The sequence below is a fragment of the Pinus tabuliformis genome, chromosome 4_1, assembly GCF_031772625.1.
Source record: "Pinus tabuliformis cultivar Carrire ecotype Pingquan chromosome 4_1, CPIR1, whole genome shotgun sequence".
NCBI classification, from domain to species: domain Eukaryota; kingdom Viridiplantae; phylum Streptophyta; class Pinopsida; order Pinales; family Pinaceae; genus Pinus; species Pinus tabuliformis.
Window position 1 is genome coordinate 500,857,392 of NC_142303.1, and position 27,280 is coordinate 500,884,671.

Below are 27,280 nucleotides of genomic sequence, written 5' to 3' on the forward strand. Positions count from 1 at the left end.
AACGAAATGGTTAAGAAAGTGCGAGTTAATTAAAGGCAGCTCAGGATAGGCAAAACAAATTTTCTAACCAGAAAAGGAAATTTAAAGAATATCAAGTTGGCGACCAAGTATATGTGAGAATTCGAGCAAAAAAGAGCACATTACAATGGAGCGGGTGTGCTAAATTGGCACCCCGATTTTGTGGACCCTTACAGGTCTTAGCAAGAATTGGGCCGGTAGCTTACCAGCACGCCCTGCCAAGTCACATATGGGTCCACAACGTCTTCCATGTTTCCAAGTTAAAAAATATGTTTATGATCCTAAACATGTAATCAGATGGCAAGATATACAGGTCAAACCGGAAGGAGAAATTTTGGTTGAACCGCTGAACATCCTCGACGGGAGAGGAGTGATGCTGCGGAAGCGAGCTATTACCCGAGTTAAAGTGTAGTGGAAGCACTTTGGGCCTGATGAGGCTACCTGGGAAGATGAGTAGCTCTTGAAACAGACGTATCCAGGGTTGTTTGTGGCCGAAAGACATCGGGAAGATGTCTAATTTTAGGAGGGGGAGATGTAATGCCTCTGGATAAATGTAAATATTTGACTTTACTATGGTAAATGACGAACTGTATTGACAATATTATCTGTTTGAATTTAAATAATATTAGCTTTTAAAAAAAATTAAGAAATGTTTTTATCTAAAAGTTGGCCAATTCTCAAGGGGGAAGTTAGAAGCAAGACAGTTGCTGTGATTCCCAACCCTCACTGTTTTCCCTAACTGGAAAGGCTTCTAGAGGAAAATAAGGAAAGAGGGAAAAAGGGGAAGGAAGTTCTGTGTTGTTGGGACAGACAGAAAAACAAAAAAAAAGAAAAATGGCTAAGTCTGGTGATGACCAGATAGCCAGGCACTAAGTGCGAATATCTTGCTATGGATAGTGGTCCTCCAAGAGAGCAAGGGGGGAGATTCTGGTCTCGAAAGACGAATCTCATGGACGGGTGGCAGATTGAAGGCAGATGAACAGAGGTAATCTTGGCTTCTAAAGTGTTTAAGCAAGCTATAGTGACTCAGGTAAGTGGCTGAACTATTTTAAAAACATTTAAAAAGATTGATGAAGCATGCTGTACTAAATGGTTGCATTGTTGCGGTTACTTATCAAGGACTGAGTTATGGGTAAATGAAATTTTTACCAAGAACCATGTTAAATCAATAAATAAAAACAAAAGAATACTGTGGGGGTCAACGTAGTCAAACAGATGTACAGTAAGGGAACAAAGTGTAAATACATAAACCATGTCTCCTCATGTTGAGATGTCGAGTAGAGTGTCGTGGAAGTAAGGGTCGTGTATGAGTGAATAGGGAAGGCCCAGAAAGAATTAGTACTGTAAAACTCCATAGTTGTAGTTAAATTTGCTGACTACAGAAGGGAAATTTATATTTTATATACTCAGAACTCTAGGTGTAGGGTTTCGTTCCCAGAGCCCTAGGTGAAGGGTATTGTTCCCAGAACCCTAGGTGTAGGGTATCGTTCCAAGATTAAAAGTTGTTGTGGAAGAAGTTGAAACACATTTAAATGGAGGTAAACCATTTCTGAGACAACTAAATTGTCGGGTAAATATATGCACAGTGGCTATAATATCTCTGTTAGTTTACAACAAGAGAACCCGTTATTAAAGCCAAAAATTAAGTATGCTTAGTGGCTATATCTCTGTTAGATTACAACCAGAAATACCTTGTCACCATTGCCCAAGAGAATCTAAGTAAGTCAGATGACTGTATTGAACATTTGTATAACAAAAAGAAACATCAACTGTGGCATACTTCCAAATTGTTTCAGCAAGGTTAAACAGTGGGAATACATACACGCTAAATTGTGTGGCTGGAGGTTGTAATCTAAAGAGTGAATTGAGAAACAGTGCTCATGGGAGAACGAGCAAGTAAATCTATATGATATTGAATTAAAGAAATTCCTGTAGACAATTAAAAAGAAATGCGGAACTTATAACTACATAAATATTGACACCACGCATAGAACTTGCGATTCAACAAATTGAAGAATTGCAGCAGGAAGCTAAAATACATAACATTTACATAGAGAAAATAACATATCTCCATAGATGCATTAACCCAGGAGGGGATGTTCCCAATATCCATTTCTCTGAATAAATCATTCAATAAACCGAGTGCATCATCATAACATTCAATACTAATAGAGAAACACAAATTCAGAAGAAATCATGCTGTATTACAGCTAAGTTTATCACAATATGCTTGTACGACTTAATACACAATGCATGAGTAATAGAAGAAAGCTTGATTAAAAGCCGTAAGGGTTCGGCTTTCGGCATGCTTCACTAGGTCGATTGCTTACAAACGGACCCAAGGTCGTTTATGTTAAACAAAAACTGGAAACAATACAGTGAAAACAACAACGGAAAACCAGAGATGCCTTCAGAGGGCTCGGTCCCAAATAATCCCTTATCAATCTCTACAAATGGACCCAAATAACTTGAAGCGTAAAAAAAAAACAAAATTAGCCAGAAGGCGTTAAAGCCTGCAAGTGCGCCGGTATGGTCAAACCCTTGTTCAAGGTAGTATGACTGAGAACCAATTTAACATATACATAAACTGTAGCAAATTTAGGGTAATAACCCTCGCTCTACGGTATCCTGAGAAAAAAAACAATTAAAATACTATAACCAGACTTGGAAAAATCTCATACCTGGAGTATTTGAGAATTAAGTCCATCTCTGTAGAACCAAGTCCCCATTCGAAGCTAAGCTCGAAGGCAGAGACGTGAGGACCCTGCAAGGAAAGAGGGGTATTAGTTAGAAAATGTGTAACAAGTTCCTGATAAACACAAAAAAAAAAAGAAGAGAATTCCTAACGATTTAAATAGGTTCAATCGTTGCTGCATAAGGGAAACAATGATAACTCACCTGTAATTGGATTTGGGTGCAAGGACCAAGCTTTAGCATTCTGAGCACCTCCTGATATCTCACAGAAGCCTGGTTCGCAGAGCGAACAGGCCCATGAACGAGAGCAGCAACCAAACGGTGGAGCAAACAAATGGCGGAGAAATGAATTTCCAAAAGGAGACCAAGTGATGTGAACAGGTTCGAGCCGTCCATAGCCGTTGGATCGCCAAGTCGACTCCAATACCATCGATCGAATAGGGATCCCGAGGCAGTAGCAGTGTTGGGCAGAGCTGTACATGCCACGTATAGTGGTAGTGCAGGCATTAATGTAATATTCCAAATCTATCAATAGCAATGTGGCCATGTCGACGATCATGGATCTATGACTCGTCTTACCACACCTAATCGACGGTGTAGATCTAACTTGCGCCATGGGCCTGAGTAAATGTCGTGATTTCCATCTTCGTTGGTAGATGGACTCGTGTGTGTGGACATAAACCAATTAATTTGCATTTGAATTATGTATAAATCAAAATGTATTGCATGTGATGCGAATAAATAGCATGGAATTATGTACACATACAATGTGGTTAAATAGCATTGGGAACATGCATATGTCATAATTGCACATTAAAAAAAAAATATTTTCGGGAGTATGACATTAGGCTACACTCATGAGAAACACAAACATTTAAAATTTCTCAGAGATTCACAAATTAACCATTCGGCAAACATCATAAACATGATGATTTCACACTGCGAGTCTAGTACAAGACGAAAGAATAGAAGAGCATAAACACCAATTGTATGTTATGCCTGCGAATGTCACCACAACTTCCACAGATGGGAAATCGAGGGCCAGGATGCCCAAACGTGTGACATTTGAATCTCCTCCCTCTGTCGTTCCAACCGGAAACCATAGGCGTGCTCGGGCGACCTCTTCCGCAGATTATTGCTGCATCGCTAGTCAATAATAACATGAAGAGTTGAGCCGCTATTCTGCCCTCTCCATCGTTGGAGGATCAGGTGGACGGAAACCTGCCCTCAGAGTGGATATGTGGATTATCTCCATGGCTATTGCGAGCTATATGGGTTGAATATGAGAGTTATCAGACCCGCTATGCGAGTTATAATGGCAGGATATCTAGGTTGTTCCCACAGCAAATATGCAAGGCTAATATGCAAGCCATTACATTGTTCCGTAGAGGTACAATATCTATCCAGCGCCCTGTGATAGTTTGCAAGTTCCAACAATAGAAGTAGCGAACAAGACAGGGCAAAAGAAATATGACGGGTTGGTTATCAATAACTGTTTCTTCCAACTACATTCAAACTATTTCTTCCAACTACATTCAACTGCAATGATCAAACCACTTAAGATTCTTTAATCATCTAACACATAATCCAAAGGTACATAGTGATGACAAGTGGACAATAAGAAAGTTCATTTGAAAGAGTAATGCCTTATGGTGTAATTAGTGGATCCAATCTTACTTCATGCCTTCTTTTCTTAAATTTCTTAGTGTTGAATAGGTGTATTGTCAAAAAACTCCTTTTGTAAATGTCACATGTTCAAATCCTCTTGGGTATTAGTCTAAAAGAAAATTGATGAAACAATTTTATGACAATCCTTTCCAAAAAAGTTGAATGAGTGCACTATTATACCACTCTTTGCTCAAAAGTCACCTATTATTTTAAATCCTAATATGTAAATTTACATAATTCTACAATGTTAATATAATTTAAAAAAAATATTTTTTAATATGATTTTACAATTTTCGAATAACTTTTATAATATATGAATTAAATGAAATTCAACTATGTGTAAAGTAATATAATAAGATTTATAAGATTTTCTACTTTTATCAATAAATTTATATAGAAAATATTTAATTCAAAATTTAGGAAAAAATATTACTTAAAAATAAAAATAAAAAATCATTAAAAGTATAGCAGGGCTTCCATAATTGTTTCCTTGATAGAGATTATAGGGAAAAAATACATTTAACAAATGTGTAAGATATTGCATTGTGCAAAACTATGTTTTATCTAAAAATAGTTTTTTAATTAATCTTTGTTTGAGTTTTCCACACATAAGGCTTGACTTGTGGCTTGAGAAACCGCAACCAAGGGGCATGCCAGTGAAACTAGCCTATGCCACAACAACCCTTAACATAGCTGAATTTTTTCCTAAGGAATTTAGAACTAGTGACCTTCACATCATGGAGTGGCTTAATACTCCACCCCCCTTTGGGCTTAAAGTAAAGTTCAATAATATTTATCATGATCATAATATTTATCATAATCATGTCTCTCTTGAGAAATTGAACCTAGATGAAGGAGATAATAACCATTCTTCCCAACTAGCCAACACAATTTTTTTTAATTTTATAAAATATATTATATAGTAAATGTTTATATGTTTAACTTACTCTACTTTTTTTTTGGGGGCTGTGGTTCACGAACACCCGGGTCAATGGGTAGCTCTACGTCCACGGAAAAAACTGGGCTGATCAACCCCGAAGGGAATCTAGCCCCGCAGATCACTAGCTAGGCCTAACCCCAAGGGCTTCGGGGAGAATGGACCCCGTCACCTCCCGATGGCGAGGCACTGATGTTGACCAACTGAGCTAACCCTTTGGGCTCATATGTTTAACTTATATATATATATATATATATATAAGTAATAATAATAATTTAAAACAAAATTATAATTTAGTTAATTTTTATGATTTTTTAATTTTAGTAAAAATGAGATGTATGATAAAGTAAGTGTTTTGATGCATTATATAGATTAAGTGTGTGTTTTAATTTATATCACTGCACTAGTATTATGTCGAATTTGGTAAAAAAATTGTTGTAAGTATAAGTTTAAGTTGTGTAGTCTTTATAATTTCAATATTTTACTTTTCTTTATTTTTAACTATAGTTTTTTAGTTATATTTTGGTCAATTTTGCTTGAAATATAACATTAATTTGTTAGATTTTTTTCTAAAATGAGATTTATTAAATTTTGCTTCAAATATGAGAGAGATTTGTTGGAACTACAAGTTTAAATTGTGAAGTCTATACAATTTGAGTACTCCATTGATTCTTCAAATCACTGAATATATTTATGTATTCAAAAACACATTTTCAATAATAAAAATTCACAATATGACCAAAAAATTGTACCCTCAACTTAATTGAAAAAAAAAAAAACCTCTCAAATTTATATTAAACAATGAACATTTTATAACATATTTTTTATATTAAACTTAATTGAGATTTCTTAATATAATATTTTATGGAGGAAGAAAAAAACAAAAGCTCTTTCACTATATCAAAATGTAGTGACATTTTCCGACTGCGGTTAGCTTTGGGACTTAAAATTAGATCACAAGCGAATTTATTTAAGTTTCTCTTGGACTAGAAAGAAGCAATTAGAGTCAAAAACTCGGTGTGTTAAATAAAATCTCCCAAAGGGAAGAAATCTTTTGGCTCTAGAAAATTGTAATACCTTCAAAATGACGCTAGAGATGCTCTTCGAGAAAGAGAAAATCCCAATTCATGACCTTCATAGTCATGAATTAACATATTTAATTCAAAGCGCACTCAGAGAGTGAAAAAGAGAAAAAATTAAGAAGTTTGAAACAAATTGCTTTTCGGTTAATGCTTGGTTTGATGAGAAATGCAAAAATGCAAGGAGAAGGTGGAAAGATTCAAACAAGGATAACATAAATCTCAAAGCTTACAAGTAGATATTAAGAAAGAAAAATGTCAATTTCATGGTTTCAAGGAGGCAAGAACTAATGTTCTTTGGGAAAAATAATCGCAATTGGAAGGAGCTCCAACCGAGAAAGATGCAAATTAAAAATAGTATTACAGCTTTTAAATGGTTTGACTATGCAAGACAACTCTATGAGCAGGTTCCCAAGGTTCACCCTCCCCCCTTGGTCAACACTAATACTAAACTCTTCACGGTACAAGAGGTAGAGATGGGTATCAAGAAGTTGGGTGTTGGAAAAGAAAAAGACTTAGCTAAATTCCAAGCAGAGTATCTAAAGTGGGGCTCAAATATTCTTGCACATCACAATACAAAAAAAATCCACAACATGATATAATAGTGGTTCACCACAGATTGGACAACTAGTCTGGAAACACCTCTTTTGAAGAGTGGTGACGTTAATAATCCCTCCAATTATAGGACCATAATGATGAAACCCTTGTTTGCAAAATTATTTGGAAGTATGCTAGAAAATAAAATCAGTGAGTGGGTAGAAGAAAGAGATAAGTGTGCTAAAGGGCAAACATGTTTTAGAATTAAACATTCCACAGTTGATCATTGTGTAACTTTAAGGAACATCATTGAAAAAGTTTGGGAGAAAAAGGAAGAATTTTTTGTTGCTCTGTTGATTTCATAAAAGCATTTGACACAGTTCTTAAGGATAAGCTTTGGCACAGAGTGGAGGAACTTGGGGTTCCTAAACATTTAAGAGCAGTTGTGCATAGGTTGTATGAAAAGGTGAAAGTCAAAATTAGAACTTCAGCAAGCATTTCTGAAAGTTTTAGAAGTGATATCGAGGTCAAGTAAGGTTTCCCATTGTCTCCTACACTTTTTGGTTTATATATCGACAAGCTTGGGGAGTGGTTAAATTTGCAAGGGGGTGATGGTACCCATTTGGGAAAGTTTGTTATAAACCTTCTTTTGCATGCATATGACCCTATTTTGATTGCTAAATCTGCTCCTCGTTTGCAGGAGCACTTACTATCCCTTGAGCATTTTTGTATAAAGGTGGGGATGCAGGTAAATATTAGCAAAACAAAAGAAGTGGTTTTCTCTAAAAAAAAAAAACATAACTAACCAGTATAAGTTCTACTTTGAAGGAAACATTTTGGAAGACGTTGTGGATTACAAATTCCTTGGAATTGACTTCAACAAAAATTGAAGTTGGGATGGTTGTAGAAAGAAAATAACTTTGGGGGCTTGGAAAGCATTTTATGCTTTTCAAAATAGGTGTAGAGAGGCAGAGTTGTGGGACTGGAAAACCACTCAAACTCTTTTTGGGCTTCTAGTGATTGCGGTGTTTCTCTATGGTTGTGAATTGTGGGCCAATAATATATTTGACATGCAGTGGAAACAAATTGAGAAAATTTAGAAGCGTTTGATTACAAACAAATTCAAAATTAAAAGTGCAGTTCCTTATGCTATCATGTTAAGTGAAACAATGACTGCTCCGATTGAAGCAATTGTTATGGTGTGAGTCATAAGGTATTTAAAAAAAATTGAGCAAATGGAAGAGAGCAGGTGGCCTAAGGTTGTCTTTAATGACGTATTGTGCAAAAGAAATAAGACTTGGATGTAGCAAAATAACAAGTGGTTTAGTAAATGGGGCATTTGCTTGAACATGTATCCCATAAATAGTAAAGAGATAAAAGTTTTTGTTATGGATAAGTTCCACAAGTGTACTTGGGATAAGGAGTTGGGGAGAAAGAAAAAAATACTATATTGATGTGTTTAATCCCACTTATAATCATCAACAAAAAATGTACATAGAGACCAATATTTCTTGGAGAGCCACAATTCTTATTTCTCAATTAAGGACTAATTTTCATCAACTTTGTTGTAAAAGAGGGTCAGGAAAAACGAAAGGAAGTGTGGGAGGAAAGAGTATGTATTTTTTATTCTTCTGGAAAAGTGGAAATAGAAAAACACGAGTCACAATTCTTATTTTTCAATTAAGGACTAATTTCCATCAACTTAGTACAGGGCCTGGAAAAAGCCAAAGGAAGTGTGGGAGGAAAGAGTATGTATTTTTTGTTCTTCTATAAAAGTGGAAATAGAAAAAACACTTCATTTTAGAATGCGAGGCCTTCAAGGACAAGAAGGAAAGTTATATCGATATTTTGGCAGCGATCTCTTGGGATAATCTATTTAGCGAATGGTTTTCCAAAAAGTTGGACGGTTTGTCAAGAAATTGAGAGTGTTTATTGTGAGGCTTCACAAGAAAAAAGCCAAATACATTAACTACATGAACAAACAATCTGCCTCATAAACTATCTTTAACCTCGTGAACAATAAAATATTTTTCTTTCTTTCCATCGTACTTTACCTATAAGTTATAAATAAGTTTAAATATCTGATCTACTTTTAGTTTGGTGAATGATTTTCGATGACTAGTCAAACATTTCTACGCTAAATACTTTTACACATGCATCCGCACAGCTCGCTGCAATTATTTGATCTTCGGCAGAAGTAGCAATTTAAAATATAAAATAGGGCGGGGTGCAGGACTAGTATAAAATAGTGGGCGGTTTGGATGCAACGTGTCCTTCGTATCATCGAACCAATCTCTAGATAAATTTTAAATATTTAGTTGGACGTCAAATTGGGGATTCAACGTTTGAATCCTTTCACGAAACTGGCTTTTGAAGGTTCAGTTCGCTTTCTTTCGGTTTGTTGGAGTGACACGTGGGAGATGAGCTTATTTAAAAAATATTATATAAAAAATTGAGGAGCTATCTATATGAAGGTATAATAATTATGATTACAGAATAAAAATTATTGTTGTATAGTAACTATTATTTGTTGCTTAGTTTAAATATAATTAAATTAAAGTAACAAATAATGAGAATTTGTTAATGGATAAATTGGGAACGTTACTACCATTAGGGTAACTTTTTAAAGTTACAATAGATCATATTTGCCCATAAAATAAAAATGTTTTTATCAATTAATATATTTTCAAATTGGAAAAAATAATTTTGTAAATGATTTGGTTTTTTAATTTTGTTTTCAGTTATATATATATATATATATATATAACTGAAAACAAAATTAAAAAACCAAATCATTTACAAAATTATTTTTTCCAATTTGAAAAATATATATATATATATATTCCAATTGCAACAATCATGTCATGATTATTGTAACTAAAAAGTTATTGTACAAATCTTTTATTATAATAACTATGTCACATGGCATTATATTGTGAAAAGGTTGCTCCTGCCGTCATGACACAATTCTCATAAGATTTAAAAATTAATAACTATATATAAATAAAACTACTAAGGTACGCATGTAATACTACAAAATAAGAGGTCAACCAATCAAGATTAAGATAAATAATACACTACAAATTTTTTGATCAAGCACAAATTAATCTAAGGTTAAACAAAAAATCCAATGTCTTATACATTACATAAGGCATGAACCAATCACATTACACATAAATAAATTTAAATAACAATAAAAAAATAGCAATATTAAATGATGGAAATACTACAATTTTTTTAGTCAAAGACAAAGTAATACCCGGTCAAAAGCAAAATAATACCTAATCAAAAGAAAAATCCAATACATGCCATACCTGCAATAATTTTAATAATACATAAATTTTAGCTTAAAAACACTCATTATAATGAAATTAAACATTTCTGAAATCGTTTCAATTTTAGACCTAGATAAGAGAATTAAAGGAAAAATTTTTAAAATAACAATTTTTTTATTACTAATTATAAATAAATATAAATTTTCGACCCTTTATTTTTGAGGAAGAAAGTTTTGATAGAAACTCTTGTTCAGATAAACCAGCATCATGTGTCAAGACAGTTAAACATAATTTTTCTAAATAATATTAAAAAACAAAAACTTTGTTTTATTAAAACAAACTCTTAAATACATTAAACATAAATTTTCTGAATATAAAAACTTAAACAACTTGTTTTTATTAAAATAAACTCTTAAATACGTGTGTGACTTTGCAGTCCCAACATACCAAATAAAATTATTTACTTAACCTACTATAACATAAATTTGTTAAATAATATTAAAAATCAAACCATTTATCTTTATTAAAAAGATTAAACACATATACGAAGTTATGACTTCAACCTATCACATAAAGAAAATATTTACTTAACATACAACATCATCTTCTCAAAGAACTATAACATAAATTTGTTAAATAATATTAAAAATCAAACCATTTATCTTTATTAAAAAAATTAAACACATATACGAAGTTATGACTTCAACCTATCACATAAAGAAAATATTTACTTAACATACAACATCATCTTCTCAAAGATTAACATATAGCAATGTTTATATGTAACACTGTTAAAAAAAGTATTTACTCATCTAACAAACCTGCCTCAAGTTAAAAGATTCACCAAAAGTGAATAGCATCTTTATTAATAGTGAGTAAATATTTTCATAAATACTACGTATAGAGTTTTTTTTTCTTTACTTAGTATTAATACTATACATTTTAATATAAAGATAAGGATTGGATATCGTAAGGTCGACGGAAAATGGCTCCCCGCTCTGCTTTGAAGGTCGTCGCAGCAGCAAACCCTACTCCGTTGACGAAGATCCCTGGAGATGCACAGGCGAGGCCGCCATTGCCAAAGGCCATTTCTGTACAGGCTAATGCTGTAGATGCCGCAATACGGAAGAAGTCATTGAGCAAAACTAATGGAGCAGTGGCAAAATCTGGCGCCGACTCAGAGGCGGGAACAGGGGAAATACCTCGGACAACATATGAGAACCAGGATGCGACGCTTCTCTCTGCAAGTCTATACAGGTACCCATTCTGTTTCAAGCAACAGGAGGAGATCCTCGTAGTGGCTGAAGAGATGAACACGGGTCAGCTTATTTTCTGTGAAAAGAAAACTAATAGGATTGTGGATTTTGGGCTGCACTTGAGACCTATTCCAGAGGGAGCCTATGTCTACGTCCGGGGTTCTATTGCCAGATTTTCTGGCAACTACGCCATCAATGACTGCGACACTGACATTTGCCCACGGAGCTTTGTGGACAACAGAGAGGAGTCCGCAGAAGTACCAGAACCTAAATCGATGGTGAATAACACTCCCTATCCTCGCCATGGTTCTAAGAATTCCTGGACCTGTTGGAGCCGGGCAGCAGGGGCCAGATCTGAACCAGATCTGCATGAAGATTCACATGTTTTCCAGATCCAAGTCAACCTCTCGGGCAAGACAACAATGCAATGGGCACGCGCAACAGATCTTGTGCAGGACCTTTTGCAAAATCTTGAATGCCAGCTAGGGATCCCCTCATCTTGCCTCAGACTGATATACAAGGGTAAGCAACTTATGAATACCCTTCCTCTCTCTTTTTACAGCATTCAGAGGGACGCCTCTATTGTAGCTACTTTTCGTTTGAGAGGGGGTTCTTTTAGGCAGACCTCTTCTGCCCCTTCTTTCTCTTATAAAGATGTTGTCCGCAAAGATGTTGCCCATTCACAGCCCTCTTCAACAGCAGGCCATCCATTTGAGGCTCCAAAGCCTTTTCTGGTAGATAAATCAGAGGACATTCCTTCCATCAATCTCTCCCATCCTGGGATTGATGATCGCTATCAACTTTTTGTAGAATCCGCACTTGTATGCAGATTTAATGGGCTATGGCCTCGCACATCAGATCTATACCAATGGATTCATATCAATTGGACTAAAAAAAGCCAGATAAACTTATGTTCAAAAGGATTCTTCATTGCGGTTTTTGACCGAAATGAAGATTACTAGAAGGCTTTAACGGGAGGCCCTTGGTTTTGGGGCTCGACTGGGCTTTTTCTTACTCCTTGGTTTCCAGACTTCGACCCTTCTACAGCTGTTATTACCAAGATTCCCATTTGGGTCAGGCTCCTAAACCTTCCAGCGCATCTATGGCATATCTTGGTCTTCATAGCCATTGCAGAAACCTTAGGACGCTACCTGGCTATAGATTCTTCTCGAAAGGCAAATGGGCTCTACACCTATGGTAGAATCTGTGCAGAAATAGATATAAGCAAAGGACTGCCGGATCAGATTAATCTCAAGTATGGAGATTTCCATTGGACTCAAACCTTGGATTACGAGAATACAGCCTTCCGTTGCCGCCATTGTCATCAAACAAGACACCTCCAAAGTTCCTGTCCCCAGTACCTCGACAAAAAGAAGATTCTGAAGCGCAAGCACAAGTCCAAAGGTTGGAACCCCTGTGCGCCTCCTCCCCCTATGAACGATTCAAATTCCTCCAGTTCAGATGACGAGGAAATTGTTGCAGATGAGCAGAACATTGAGATTCCACTGGAAGCTCCCTTGGACGATCTGGAAAACCCCTCCGTCTCTCAGATATCCCAGAAACATTCTCATCTCACTTCGCCCTCAGACTCTGAGAAGGATATTCCGCCGCCAGGGCAAAATAGTCTTCAACTTGTTTCGGCTCAGCCAAACTCCACTGAATGGGTCAAAGCAAGCAAGAAAAAAGGAAAAAAAAGTCGTGTGATAGTAACAGCCCCTTCAGGGTAGTTCTCTCTGCTTAGTTTCAGTTCTTTGTTATTCCATGTTCTCTATAGCCCTCTCCTGGTTCTTCGTCAAGGAGCAAGGTGGAGCCTATCTCCTTGGGCTCCCTTGCCTTTCTGCATCGCTTGCATGCAAGCTTGTTTGTATTATACTCTTCTTATTTTAATAGAATTAGTCTTTACTCAGAAGAAAAAAAAAATAATAATAAATAAATAAATAAATATTATACATTTTAATATAAATTTATTAACATTCTAAAAATTATTTATATTATACATTTTAATATAAATTTATAAAAATTATAAAAATTATTTACATTATTATTATTATTATTATTATTATTTTCCTATATACAATTATTTTCATATCAATATAATATATTTCCAATATCCAAATTATGCAAAAATATTTTAGATAATACATTAAAACTTGAAGGTTCACATTTCTATAAAGAACCAAACTAACCAGAAAAACATACAATAACCACCAAATCAGTTCATATCTTTTACTATTATCTAAATACATATTACAAACTTTACAACACTCAACTCAATCATATTATCTGTTGTTTACTTGAAAAAAATATAAGAATTTTTTTATGAGTATCAATAATGGTATTCATATCAAGCAAAAATATGTTAGGTAATACAACAAAACTTCAATCATTTACATCTCTATAGTGAATCAACTTAGCAAGAAAAATAATACAATAACAACAAAATAGGTAACTTATATTTTTTACAATTATCTAAATACATTTTAGAAACTTTATAAAACAACAAAATCATATAATCAATTTAAGAAAAATAGAATCCTTCACGATAAGTAAGGATAACAAACATAGATCTTGTTGTAGTGGCTATAACCACCCTCCAAAATTTTGTCTGTGCTTCGATTTTGGAGCCTTCCTTCTATACCACAACAACTCATCTTGTAGTGATCCAAGTATCCATGCTTCAAATGAGACTTATCTTTTCCATCCTGGCTTTTGTTTGCTCACTTAGTTGACTTTCTAACCCACAAGCCGATATCTTCACTTGATAAATCAATAGTTATGGGCTTGCCTCATAAAACAATGCAATTCTTGAGGTCAATTGGTCTTGTAGTTGGGAATTGCGTAGTCCTGACTAATAGTGAGCCTTGAGCTCTGGAAATGTGAAATCATGGAGGGGAAGCTCGAAACTAAGCCCATAGATTGCGCAAAACTCACTATGCTCAGAAACTGCATAGTGCATGAGTCAGAGAGTTGTCCAGTCCTTCCTAGAACTGTGCAATTTTTCCAGATAATGCATGGAAGTTTTCCCGAAAAAAGAACAAAGAAAAAAAAAATATCCCTAAAAAATAGGGATCTATTTTTAGTAACCTGAATCAGGCACATGCATTACTTTTAGAAACTGCCACCAAGTGTCGCTTTTTCCTTTATTTTAGGCATGAACATCATAAAACCTAATTTTGCCAAATCTATTTAATTGATATTGCTAGAGCTCATTTGCACATTCGATCTTAGAGATCTAGCATTCTGAAGGATCCATATTTAAAAAAGAATGCAACAAATTATAGATATAACCATAAATACAAAGACGCAATAGAAATAACACTCCATTTCATTAATATCAAATACCCAAATATGCTTACAAATAGAATGGAAATAAGACTAGTTGGGCGATGGTAGCTTATATCTGAGAAGAGATGTGGTGGCTATATGGCTCTGAACTATGTTACAATGAATCTCAAAGGCCTATTTATTATTGGGAAACAATAAAAAACCATAAAAATCCAAAAACCTAACCCTAGGAGATGAAGCGCCAAACTATGGGCCCCGTTTGGGTAAATTGGTACATCAACTTCCTGGGGTCATAACTTTGGCATACGATCTCCATTTGACACGCACAATAACTCGTTAAAAAGATATATCTGAGGACTACAACTTTTGAATGACCAACATCGGTCAAAAACCCATGTTTCTCCTTAGTTTTCCAAAAAACGTCGTTTAGGGCCTCAAAACTGCTGCGGAAGTTCAGGACTAGAAAGACTGCCAAAAATAGTAAATTGTGCTACAAATAAGGAAACTGAGAAAATGAAAAAAACAATGGTGGGGGTCAAGTGGAATAGATGGGTGGCCACCAACATCCACCTGGATCATTCCTCCCCCCTTAGGAAGCAATGTTCCCCATTGTTTTGAGTTCCTCCATGAGATGAGGAAACTTTTGCTGAACTTGGTCCCTGATGACCCACTTGCCCCGGTAAAGGAGTTAGCTTGCTTTCGCAACTTGATATAGTGGAACAAGCCAGCAGGGTCGAGTTCTCGAATGACTTGGATCTTGGCTAGATCCACATGCACCCCTCGTTCATCAATAATGTATCCTAGATACTAAACCTGGGTCATGCCAAAAGTGCATTTCTCCAAATTGGCACGCAGCTTATGTTGCCACAGTGTTTGGAGAACTTGTCGGATGTGGTGGAGGTGCTCTTCCTAACTCTAGCTAAAGATCAGGATGTCATCCAAGTATACCACTACAAATGAGTTGGTGAATGTCCGCAAGATGTCATCCATCAACCTCATGAAGGTTGTAGGGCATTCGTCAACCCATAAGTCATAAACAACCATTTGAAAAGGTCCTCCTTGGATTTGAAGGCAGCCTTCCGCACATCAGAGGGTTCGATTGGTACCTGGTGATATTTGGGCTTCAAGACGATATTGCTAAAATATTTCTCCCCCTTGAGTTGGTCCAAAAGGTCATCAATCTTTGGGATCAGGTTCCTATTCTGGACAGTGATTGTTGGGCAGCGGATCCCCTGCATAACGGTTTTGGGGCTTAAAGCCCACATTTTTGGGTACTGGTATTGTAAAAGCTCTGCGAAGTGCGTAGAGCGCGAATTGTAATGGGTCAAGTCTAAGGGTAGTCTGCCCTAAAATATTGTAAAGTAATCTAGAATGTGTCAACCTACCCATGGTCCGCGGACCATGGGAATGTATAAATAAGAGTGAGGCTCTAAGTGTAAAAGGCAGTTTTTGTAATGTAAGAAGTAATATGGGTGTTTGAAGGTGATATTAGATCTAAGTCTGTAAGTCCAAAGTTTGGGTTATAATAGGAGATAGAGGCTCTGTAGTTGTGTGCGCAGAGGCATGGTTAGAGTCCGCAGCTGAGTGCGCGGACCCCTGCAGCTGTGTGCGCGGGGCAGGAAGTGGATTGTAACCAGATAAAGGTACTAACAAAGATAAGTTGGTTTTCAAATATCGTGTATCTGTTTGAGATTCTTGTTTATGCATATGTTTATGGTTTATGATTGCACGTATGTCTGTTGTGTTAATTGGTAACTGAAGCATTGCGCTATCTTAAGTAATTTAAGATCTATAATAATATTAAGCACAGTAAAGATAATTAGCACTCGTGCTCGTATTCCCATGAAAGGTGATACTCTGAACAGATGGTTGTGCAAGAGTAGCGCAATGCGTAGGATTGGTTCGCGAACGTCCAGACCTCATCAAGACATCCCTAGGGTGCGGAAACCTGGTTCCAGCACCCTCCCATACTACCTCGGGTGAGACCTCAGTCTGCGCTCTGCGGACTGTTGCCGAAAGGGCTGGTAGTTTCGATATTTGTTGGGCTAAACATTTCTGAACTTGGTTCAGGACCTAATAAGCCAACAATGATCTTGTTCAACATCCGATAGTCAATACAGAGTCTCCAAGTCCTATCGTTCTTCTGTACCAAAACGACCAGGCTCCCACAGGACTATGAACTCGACCGAGTGTGACCTTTTTGCAACAGCTCATGAATCTGCTTCTTGATTTCATTTTTCTCTAGAAAAGAGCATCGATAGATTGGTCCATTGGGCAATGGTTCACCTGGGGTCAAATTGATGGAGTGCTTGACCCGACAATGCAGAGGCACCCCTATGGGGGAGGTGAAGATGTCCTCGTACTCCTCCATGACCTTATCCATATGTTGTTGTTGTCGTGTGGAGGGGACCTATCTGGAGGTTGTGGCCACTGTCTTCTTCTTTCCCTGAGGGTGCATCATTAGGAAAACAAATTTCCCATTTTTGGAAATGAGCTTACTGCATTGTTTTGCAGTACCAAAAGAGATGGCAGTAGGCGGTGCTACCTTTGGGATCCTGTACAACTTATTTCCCAAAATAACAATAACAACACGAGGCCTTGAATCATACACAACATGTCGCTTCCACTAGTATGGTTGGCCTAATAATACATCACAAAAATAAAGGGAAGCAACGTCACATAATACCTCATCTATGAAGGGATTGATGTTGTATGGAAGGTAGAACTATTGTCTCACATGAAGATCTCGTTCTTGGTGAAGCCACCTGATGGTGTACAGTTGCAGGTGTGTTGTGGTTGGTAAACCCAACCGCTTCACGACCTTTGCTGAAATGTGGTTCTTTTGGCTCCCACTGTCAACAATGAACTGTAGCAGGGAACCTTTTACCCACATATGGGAGTGGAAGAGGTGCTCCTCCTTTGGATATTTGGGTTCCTCCTTCTAGATCTCCGTGGTGGAAATGGTGGCATTGGTCTCTCCATTGATAATCTGCTTCCCTTTGTCATTCCCCTTGTCGGGTTCTAACTCAGAGTCAGAACCTTCATCTGATTCCGAAGAGTTCAGCTCGACCACTATGACTACCTGGCCCAACACCCACTTGTGTCGTGAGTGGAGCTCTTATGGAACTCACACCACTTTCCGTGTCCTTCTTCATCTTCAAGGTGTTGTTATTTTCCTGCAGCTTTGGCGAGTTGTCCTGGGCTGCCCGCCTTCGCTTTGTCCTTTGTTCGGTGATTTGGGGGCACCTTTCCCTTGTTTCAGATACGTTGATCCAAAGTCTCACTTCTTCTTTTTAAACTTCTTCTCGATCTTGATGATGTATTGGTAAGCTGTGCCGAGCGAGGAGATGTCCAGGAACTCCATCTCGTCCTGGATGTACCTATGTAGGTAGCCGCGGTACTTGAGTATGAAATATTTCTTAGAATCCTTGATACCCAACTTCATGTGAAGGGTATGAAAAACATTGGTATATTCCGACACATCTTGGTCCCTTCCTTGCTGCAATGCTATCCACTTTATGTATTTATCCTCATAGCTCCTGACAGGGTAGTATTGCTCCTTGATGGCATCCCAGAACAAATTCCAAGTGGGTGCAACTGAAAACACGGAGATCATACTTTCATCCTTCTGCTCACAGTAGGTTTCCCACTAGCCCTTGACGTGGGGGGTGACTTTGAGAAGAGAAAAAGTAATATTTTCTTGGCTTGAAAAATCATGCACAGAAAAATATCCTTCTAGCATATTTAACCATTTATCTACAACATCTGCATCTATTTAGCCCTCAAATATGGAAATGTCAAAGTTTACTTGTACCTTAAAAGGAGTGGAGCCTCTAGAGTGGCTGTTGGATGTGGATGTGCTGTCGGTGGGTAGCTATTGAAGGATCTGGGAAAAGTTATCCATCATCGCGTTCCTTTGTTTCTCGAGGGCCTCCTCGAGAAATATTTTGATAGGATCTCCTGCCCCCTCATCTTCATTTTCCTCCCCCATGGGCTGTCGTCGGGGTTTGTGAGTCTGATCTTGCAAAGGTTCAACCAAATCGAGCCCTAACTCCTTATATCCTAACCTTGTTGGGGACATGCAAAGAAAAATAGAGAAAGAGAAGACTGCTTTGATACCACTGATCCACATTTTCAACAAGAACACAACAAATTACAGATATAATCATAAATAAAAATATATAGTAGAAATAACACTCCATTTCATTAATATCAAATACTGAAATATTCTTACAAACATTATGGAAATAAGAGTAGCTCAGGCAATGGTAGCTTATCTCTGAGAAGAGATGTGGCGACTACATGCATATGAAATGTGTTATAATTAGGCTCAAAGGCATATTTCAAATACTGAAATATTCTTACAAACATAATGGAAATAAGATTAGCTCGGGAGATGGTAGCTTATCTCTGACAAGAGATGTGGCAACTACATGCCTATGAAATGTGTTACACTTAGGCTCAAAGGCCTATTTATTATTTAGAAACAATGGAAAACCCTAAACATCGAAAAACCTAACCCTAGGAGATGAAGCGCCAAACTATGGCCCTTATTTGGGTAAATTAGTACATCAACTTTCTGGGGTTGTAACATTGGCATACGATCTCCATTTGACATGCACAATAACTCGTTAGAAAGATATATTCAAGGAATAAAACTTTTGAATGACCAACATAAATGAAATACCAATGTTGGTCTCAGTTTTCCAAAAAAACATCGTTTAGGGCCTCAAAACGACTTCGAAAGTTGAAGACTCGAAAAACTTCCAAAAATAATAAATTGTGCTACAAATAAGGAAACTAAAAAATTGAAAGAAACAATGGTGGGGGTCCAAGTGGAATAGGCGGGTGGCCACCAATATCCACTTGGATCACCCAAGGAGATCAAGGAACCTTTGAAGCAGTCGTTGTCACTTTTCCAGGTGAGTTTTGCTTTTCTAGTCTTTTGCCACTTTTTATGTCACTTTTTTGTTTAGCTTGTGTGAGTGTTGTTTCACTTGTTTCTTTGAACAAATTTTGATGTTTTAAATTGTTTTATATTTTGGGAGTGTTGTTTCAAGTTATATATTTCCTTTCCCAAGTGTCGCATATGTTTTTCCGTTTTTTCACCAACAGTCACCGTTGTGGCAACTCTCTCCACATGCTTTGTTTTCCTTAAGTTTAATCAATTCCTGCACTTGTTTCACATGCATGCATCAACACTTAATCAGATATGCACTCAGCATCACACCATCCTTCAAATCTACTTGTTTTTCACACTCCCCTTAGGCAAATCTGGGTCCCCTTGCCTGGATCTCACTATGCACAACTAGCTCTATGCAATATGGAGACTCAAGCCTTTGGCTTGGGTTATGGAATTGCACAGAGTCTAGCCTGGACTATCTCTAACTATACACTGCATAGTTCCAGGATCCATTCTCCCAACTTGTTCACTAAGTCTGTGCAATATGACCTGGCCTAGACTAAACTGTGCATTGCACAGTTCCAGTCGTCAAGCTCCCACACTGATTGCTAGGACCGCATAATGCGTAGCTCCCACAGTTAGTGTCTCACCTCTGTCAGTCAAAACTGCACAATATTTTGCATTATTAGCCCAGTTTGCTGCTTGATCTTGTCTTAAGGTTGTTTTGCATTTATATGACATTTTCTTGCCAAGAGTTCCCTCTTTGTCCCATAGGTACAACAGTTGTTGAGCACCTCTCTAGCAGTTACAGTTAACATGGCATCCAAGAGAGCCGCATAAAAGGAAACCGTCAAGAGCAATACTGGGGAAATAGTTGAGTCGATATCAGTTGATCTACCATTTTATGTAGATACTCAGTTGTTCATTGAGAAGGGAACAACACTGATTTGGTAATAGATCAATGATACATTTACAGAAGACTTCAAGGCATACTTAGAGGATTGACAAGTTTATCTTAGCATATAGCGGTCAAGATTATAAAAGGTTGCATGCAGGTACCCTGCCTTCCCATGTGCTGACATCATTAGGTGGATTGTCTCACATACAAATGAACAAACTATGACATTGATTAGTTCCAGCGGGAGAGAGATTGTCACTTTTAGGGAAAAGAACTTTCAGTAGATGTTTCGCTTGCCCGAGCTAGTGAAGCATATGGTCTCACTTTTCTATGCCACCCATAGCTATGTGAACAATAGAGACATTGTTAAGCTCTGGGTGAAAGAGCTGTCAATGTTTAGGCAACCACCAACTCATGTTTACAAGACAAACTACATGAGGAAGGCTTACCATTTATTGATCATATTTTCTTGCATAATATACGGTCAACAGAACACAAAATCCTTTCCTAAAGGGTGGGTAGTCTTACTAGACCAATTGGTGAATGACGAGAGTCCATTTGGCTGGTCGGATCTATTGGCTTATCAGTTGAAGCTCCATGTGTCTAAGGCTCAGAATCCACCCAAGAATGAGCAAGCAAGGTTTTACATGTCCACGTGTTTACTGGATGCAATCTGTGCCCAATAGTAGTTCCTTGGCATAGGATGGATATGGACACCACAAGAGACTACCATCAAAATCTATTTCAAGTTGCTTTCTGACTGCAACTATCGATGAGTGATGGCATGGCTCACTGACCATTTCATCATCACATTGTACAAGATTATATTTGAGCAGGATCCACCTTACAAGTCCCAAGAAGAAATGGAGGTGATAGTAAACATTGCATAATTGTATGTCTCACCAAGTGGCACCTTCATCAGAGTGTTTAGTGGATATAATCTTCTGCATGTTCTACCAAGGTATGCCACTGAAAACTGATCATGCAAGAAGTTTCATGTTTCTTCACTATAAGGTTGTTAGCAGGACTGCATAGGAAGAAGAAAGTGCCATCTCCCGCTCTTCCTTTGCAGATCAGATTATACGATATTAAGATCTTGAAATATGTGTATGTTGAGGCTAAGGACATAGTGATGTTTGAGTTTGACACCAAAGACTTTAATCCATATGATCCCCATGGTATTTCGAAGGACTACTATATGTGCCATGGATCCATGGGACATTTCATTGGCCAGAGGAGGACCCTTGGATGTAATGCTATAATGCCTCCAGATTCAATGAGATGGTCAGTTTAGAAAGAACTTGGAAATCTAACTTGTAGACAACAACAGCTCCAGAAGTGACAACAAGAACAACAGAAGGCAACAATCCATTGCAGGACAAGGGAAAGAGGAAGATTATCGAGAACCCTGAGGGAGATAAAAGATGCAAAATGAAGGTAGATATTATCCTAGAGAAGGTAGCTTTGGAAACATAAGCAAAGAGGGAGCAGCAGATGAAGAGAGCAGAGTGAAGGAAGAGAGAAAAGAAGAGGTTGCAGGAAGTAGAACTGAAGTTGTAGGAGACAAAGGAGAAGTTGAAGGAAGAAAAAGAGTTGAGGAGGAGAGAAAGAGAAGAGAAGAAAAAGTAGGGAGAAGAATAAAGGAAAGGCATAGTGACACTAAGAAAACAACGTCGATAGAAGTTAATGAGCCAGAATAGCCAACAATTGAGGAAGGGTGAACAAAAGCAGGATCGGGAGCTTGCTCAGCAGATTAAGTAATTTATTGAAGTGACAGACACAGAGTTGGAACAAGAGCCACATAATGAAGACACTGACTTGATGCCGAGAGCACTACAGGTCATCTCTCATTCTCCACCACCTTCAGTATCTGAACCAGCCCTGAGTGAGCAAGGAGATTCTATTCTCCTTGATGATGATCCGTTCATGGATGTGTACAATCTATCATTTGACGAGTTGTAGAAGAATATTGTATAGGCATGAAGGAAGCACTTTCCAGATGATCACACATCACTTGCATTCATCAAGGAAAGGTTGATAGTGTCAGACACCAGAAAGCATCCAATTGCCCTTTCCAAAGTCAACTTGGCCTATGCAGGAGCAACAAGCTCAAATATTAAGTACTTGATGGTTGAGAATGAGTGACTGGCAAAGAACTTGTAGGATGCCAGGCAAGAGGCAGAACCACTCTGAGCATCAACGCATAATGCATTTTGCACTTTGGGAGAGATGAACAAAATGATACCTGCTGAAGTATCAACACTCGGTGATACCATGTAGAAGCTCTATTATGGATTTTTCACCGTGCATAAAGTAGTTGTTTAAGTGTGTGGCTTACAGAAGCAGAGCCAAGAGTTTGTTCAAACTCTCAAGAACATACATGCTGCCATCACCCATGTACAAGAGTGGACAATGTGGTACAAAGGGGCCCCGCTTGACTTAGAGAAGAAGATGAAGCCATAGGTAGATCTGGAGAAAGAAAAGGTTCGAATGTTGACCCGAATTTACAAGAAGCTCGCCTCATTCATGAACAACATACATGCCTCATATGTGCGGTTGTACAATAGTTTGGATGTCATGGTGAGAATGCACAGGACCCCATTAATTGGTTCCCTCATCGATGCTAAACCCAAGAACCAAGTCTGGCTAGATATCGATGAGTACTTGGAGCAATGAAGATGAGAGGCCACCAGAGGAGACTTGGAGTTGAACATCCACAACATGCAAAAGTACATCAGTGGTCCTGTCATGGTGAAGATCATGCTTCTCATGCTTCAAAACGAGTTGGATACAGGTTCCAAGACCATATACCTGGATGCCATGGAGGCAAGATTTGGCTTTTAGAAAGACACCATCAAACTATTTGGGGGCACGATCACACAATACCAAGCTTGGCATCGATATGTGACTGAGAAGCATAAAGTGGAGGTTTTTGAGTTGGACTTCACCCAAACTTTGGAATCATAGTGTTTTTTCTTGTTAATCTATCTCTAGCTTATTTGATCTTACATGGGTACATGTGGAAAATGTAATATTATTTGTAAATATTTTGTGAGTGAAATTCCAAGTGTCAATATTGGAATATGAAAATTCACTATGTAATGTAATGTGTCATTTAGAGAAGAAGTTGATGATTCATGAGGGAAGTCAAAGAGACACAAAGGAGAATGTCAAGGGTCACCCCACCCTTTGTTATAAATAGAACCTCATAACTCATAGAAGAGGATTTTGGGCACCAAGTTTTTGGCTAGGCTTAGGCTTAGAAAAGGCTTGGGAATATTGTGAAGAGCCTTGACTTCTCCATAGTGTAGAGCGAGTATACCTCTTTGGAGGAGCAGGTGTTCTTGACAGTAATGTTCCTCTATTGGGGCTAGTGATCATCAATGGTGTATGCATGGATGGAACTTTCACTTACAATAATAAAATTAGAGCCATCATACTTTCATGCATATGTTGTTAATATAGTAGGACTACTCTTGTTGTATTGGAAATTTGTGTTGCTTAACTTACACATTTTCTTATGAACTAATTTGTATGCATTTGTACGAATGTTGTTGAATGAGTGTTGTTGTATTAACTCGTCACTTTAACTTGTGTAATATTCTGCATTTTAGCTTGTGATGTCTTTTGTCTCGTGTGTTCCTTTCAAGATGCGTACTGTTATAGGCTTCTAAGGGGTGCACTTACTTTTCCCCTCCATGTGTTATAACCTTCATGCATCACACTTAACTCTCCGTAGGGTCACACACTTGCTCTCACCAAAGCTATCATACTTACCTCTGTGTGCTACTGTAGTCAAGGCATTACACTACCACCCACTGCTGGGACTCCTACTCCAAACAGTGTGAGGTCTAGTTGGGACTTCATATCAAGGAGATCCATTGAATGTTTGTGGGTCCAACATCGTCAACATTTCTAGTGCTAGAAGGAGGGCCAGATGACAAGCTCAACCCTTGATGTTTGTTTTTAATTTCTTCTCATATTTCATGACTTCTGTCCAAATCAAAAACCCAACATGTTTTTCTATCTTTGCACATTTTGAAGTGTCGACAGGCCTCTTATATGACTTGTACAGATATAATTTTAATGGCAAGGGTGGAGCTAACTTGTTCAGGCACACAATTGCTTGTGCTGCCTTCTGTGACACGCATGATGTCCCATCTGATGATATTTCTTGTGGGTTGTTCGCCTTCATTTTCGAAGGGCATGCAAAGAAATTGTGTCACATATTACATGCAACCTCTATACACTTTTTTTTATTAGTTTTTCATAGAACTATGTCATGATTTTGTTCTTTATGACCTTAAAGATCTTAATAGAAAAAATTTAAAATTGCGAAAATTACCTCATGAATCTCTTCAACATTTTCACGATTGTTTTCTTCATTACTATTTTGAATTCCCTAAAAATGAAGTTGATTAGGAATTCCTGGATGAAATATTTCAATATCTTGTTCACATTTATGAGAATCCACTTGAGTTAGAATCTTTCTAACCTCTCCCAACATACCTCAGTGTTATAGCTTCTAAATCTAAGACAAAGAAGGTTGTTGTCCCAAGTAACCCTTTGTCCCTTCCCATCAAACAACTCTAGCTCTACAGGTCGAGGTGGGAGAAATTGAGAATCCACTTGTGGATTTATCACCATCTCCTCCTACCTACCTACTCCAGATTTCTGTGTAGATTTGGGTTGTAACTCTCATGGGTGTGTTGAAGTGATATCTCCTCATCCTACGTCCTTCGGTCCCTTTGATCCTCCAGATTTTGTTTTGTTATGTAATCTCACATGTGATTTTCGTGAGGATAAAGTTCTGGATGAAGTTAGTTTTGAACAACCAACCTGGGATATCATTTTTGATGAGTATGTGTGGGAATCTAAACAAGAATTTGCGATGAAGGAAGATCTCCTTTTGTCCGCACTTCGTCCATTTTATCCTGACATATTCCATGATTCTGTCATTTCTATTCAATCTTGTGAAAATTTATTTTTGAATGTTCCTATTTTCAATCACTCATAGAACACGTGGAAGGCTAGTTTTTCATTTCAACATGGAGAGGACAAACCTATCTTCCCTGATCCTCCCAATCTCTCATCTTACCTTTCCAAAAACTTAGAGGGTGAAATTTCTCTTTTTTCATCATCCCATCTTTATATTCCATCAGATCATAAGGATGCCTATGTCCATCATCTTGAACTTTCTGATCGTGGTTGTCATGATATTTTCATACATTCATCTTATCACGATTTTGATTTGTCTACTGTTGATCTTTCTAAGCTGCCGGTCTTTGATGATCCATCTTCTGATGAATTTGAAACTCCTCAAGCTGTCGAGGCACTTCAACCCGAGCTGATGATTATGTCAGGTTCTTGTAGCCTTGAGGTCAGTTCCACTTCAAATCAAAAATTTGTTAAATCTTCCTAGGCTCCTCATCATTTTTTTGTTCACATTGAAAATCATTCTATCTTACCATTTTCACATCCTCCACTGAAATCACATGATCCTATTTCTCATGTATTGGAGAAGTCATATGTAGCAAGCAATGTTACAAAACAAAAGTGTTCTTCTTTCTTTATGTTTGTTCATTTTTAAAGTTCAAAGGTGTGTACATGCTTGTCTTCCACTCACAATGTGTTAGGACACCATGGTAAATCCACAAAGTTCCTTTCATGTGCTTTCTATTTTTACTTCATTGCAGACGCATTCAAGCTTCAAACATATTGGTTAGCATTGTTTTATCTTTCTTGTCTATTGGTTTTATTGCATATATTTCTTGTCGATCATGTTCTTACCTTCATAGGCTAACTAATGCGTTGATGGCTTCATTGGAAGTATTACTTCATGTGAGTTGACCTATGTTCTACTTAGGTTAGGATAGGAGTAGTTTTTCTTTTCTTGTTTGTTTCTTGATTTGGTTACTTCGTCTTCCTTCTTTCCTTTTTCTATTCACTTTTGCACCCATAGGTTAGTTTTCACATGAATCCGTGTTTTGCATCTTAGACAAGCAAGGTGAAACCCTAGAGGAATTTTTACAGCTATCAACACTTGGTTATCTGTCAATTCCCTCTCTTTATGTGAGCCTTGCATTTATTCTAGTTGATGATACTTTGATGGAAAATATGTTCCTTTCAGAGAGAGTCATGGTGAAATCATGATGCTTGCTCTCTTAAGTAGTACCGCCTACTCTAATCGTTTTTCTATTTTTGGTTAACCCTTGTCAACTTAGTCAAGTAGAGTAAGGAGAGGGGGAAAACCTTAACAAGTATGTAAGAGGTATATATATATATATATATATCCTTATCTGAAGGAACAACATCTTCTACTCTAAATAATTCTGGATCCCTCTTCTGCCTCATGAAATAGATAAGTGCCTATGCATAGTTATTTGAAAAATTAAAAATGAAAAAAATAAAATAAAGGACGAACAAAGAGAAAGGATTCATGCACAAAGAGGTGAAGCAAGTAACTCCGTCAGGGTACTGTCCAAGCTCGCTGGAAGCGGAGCAATGCTTGTGTTCCTAAAGTGACTCCATCAAGGTATTGCCTAGGCCTACTAGTAGCGGAGCAACAACAAAGATGAAGCTAAGACCCTGACAATTTATTTTACTTGTGCATCTATATACCCATCATCCCCAATCGAAATAACTTAGTTGGCTTGACTTGGTATGTGTGCTGCTGATAAAGTGAAAGGTGGGGACTACATCTTTAACTCAAGCAAAGTGAAGAAGTTAT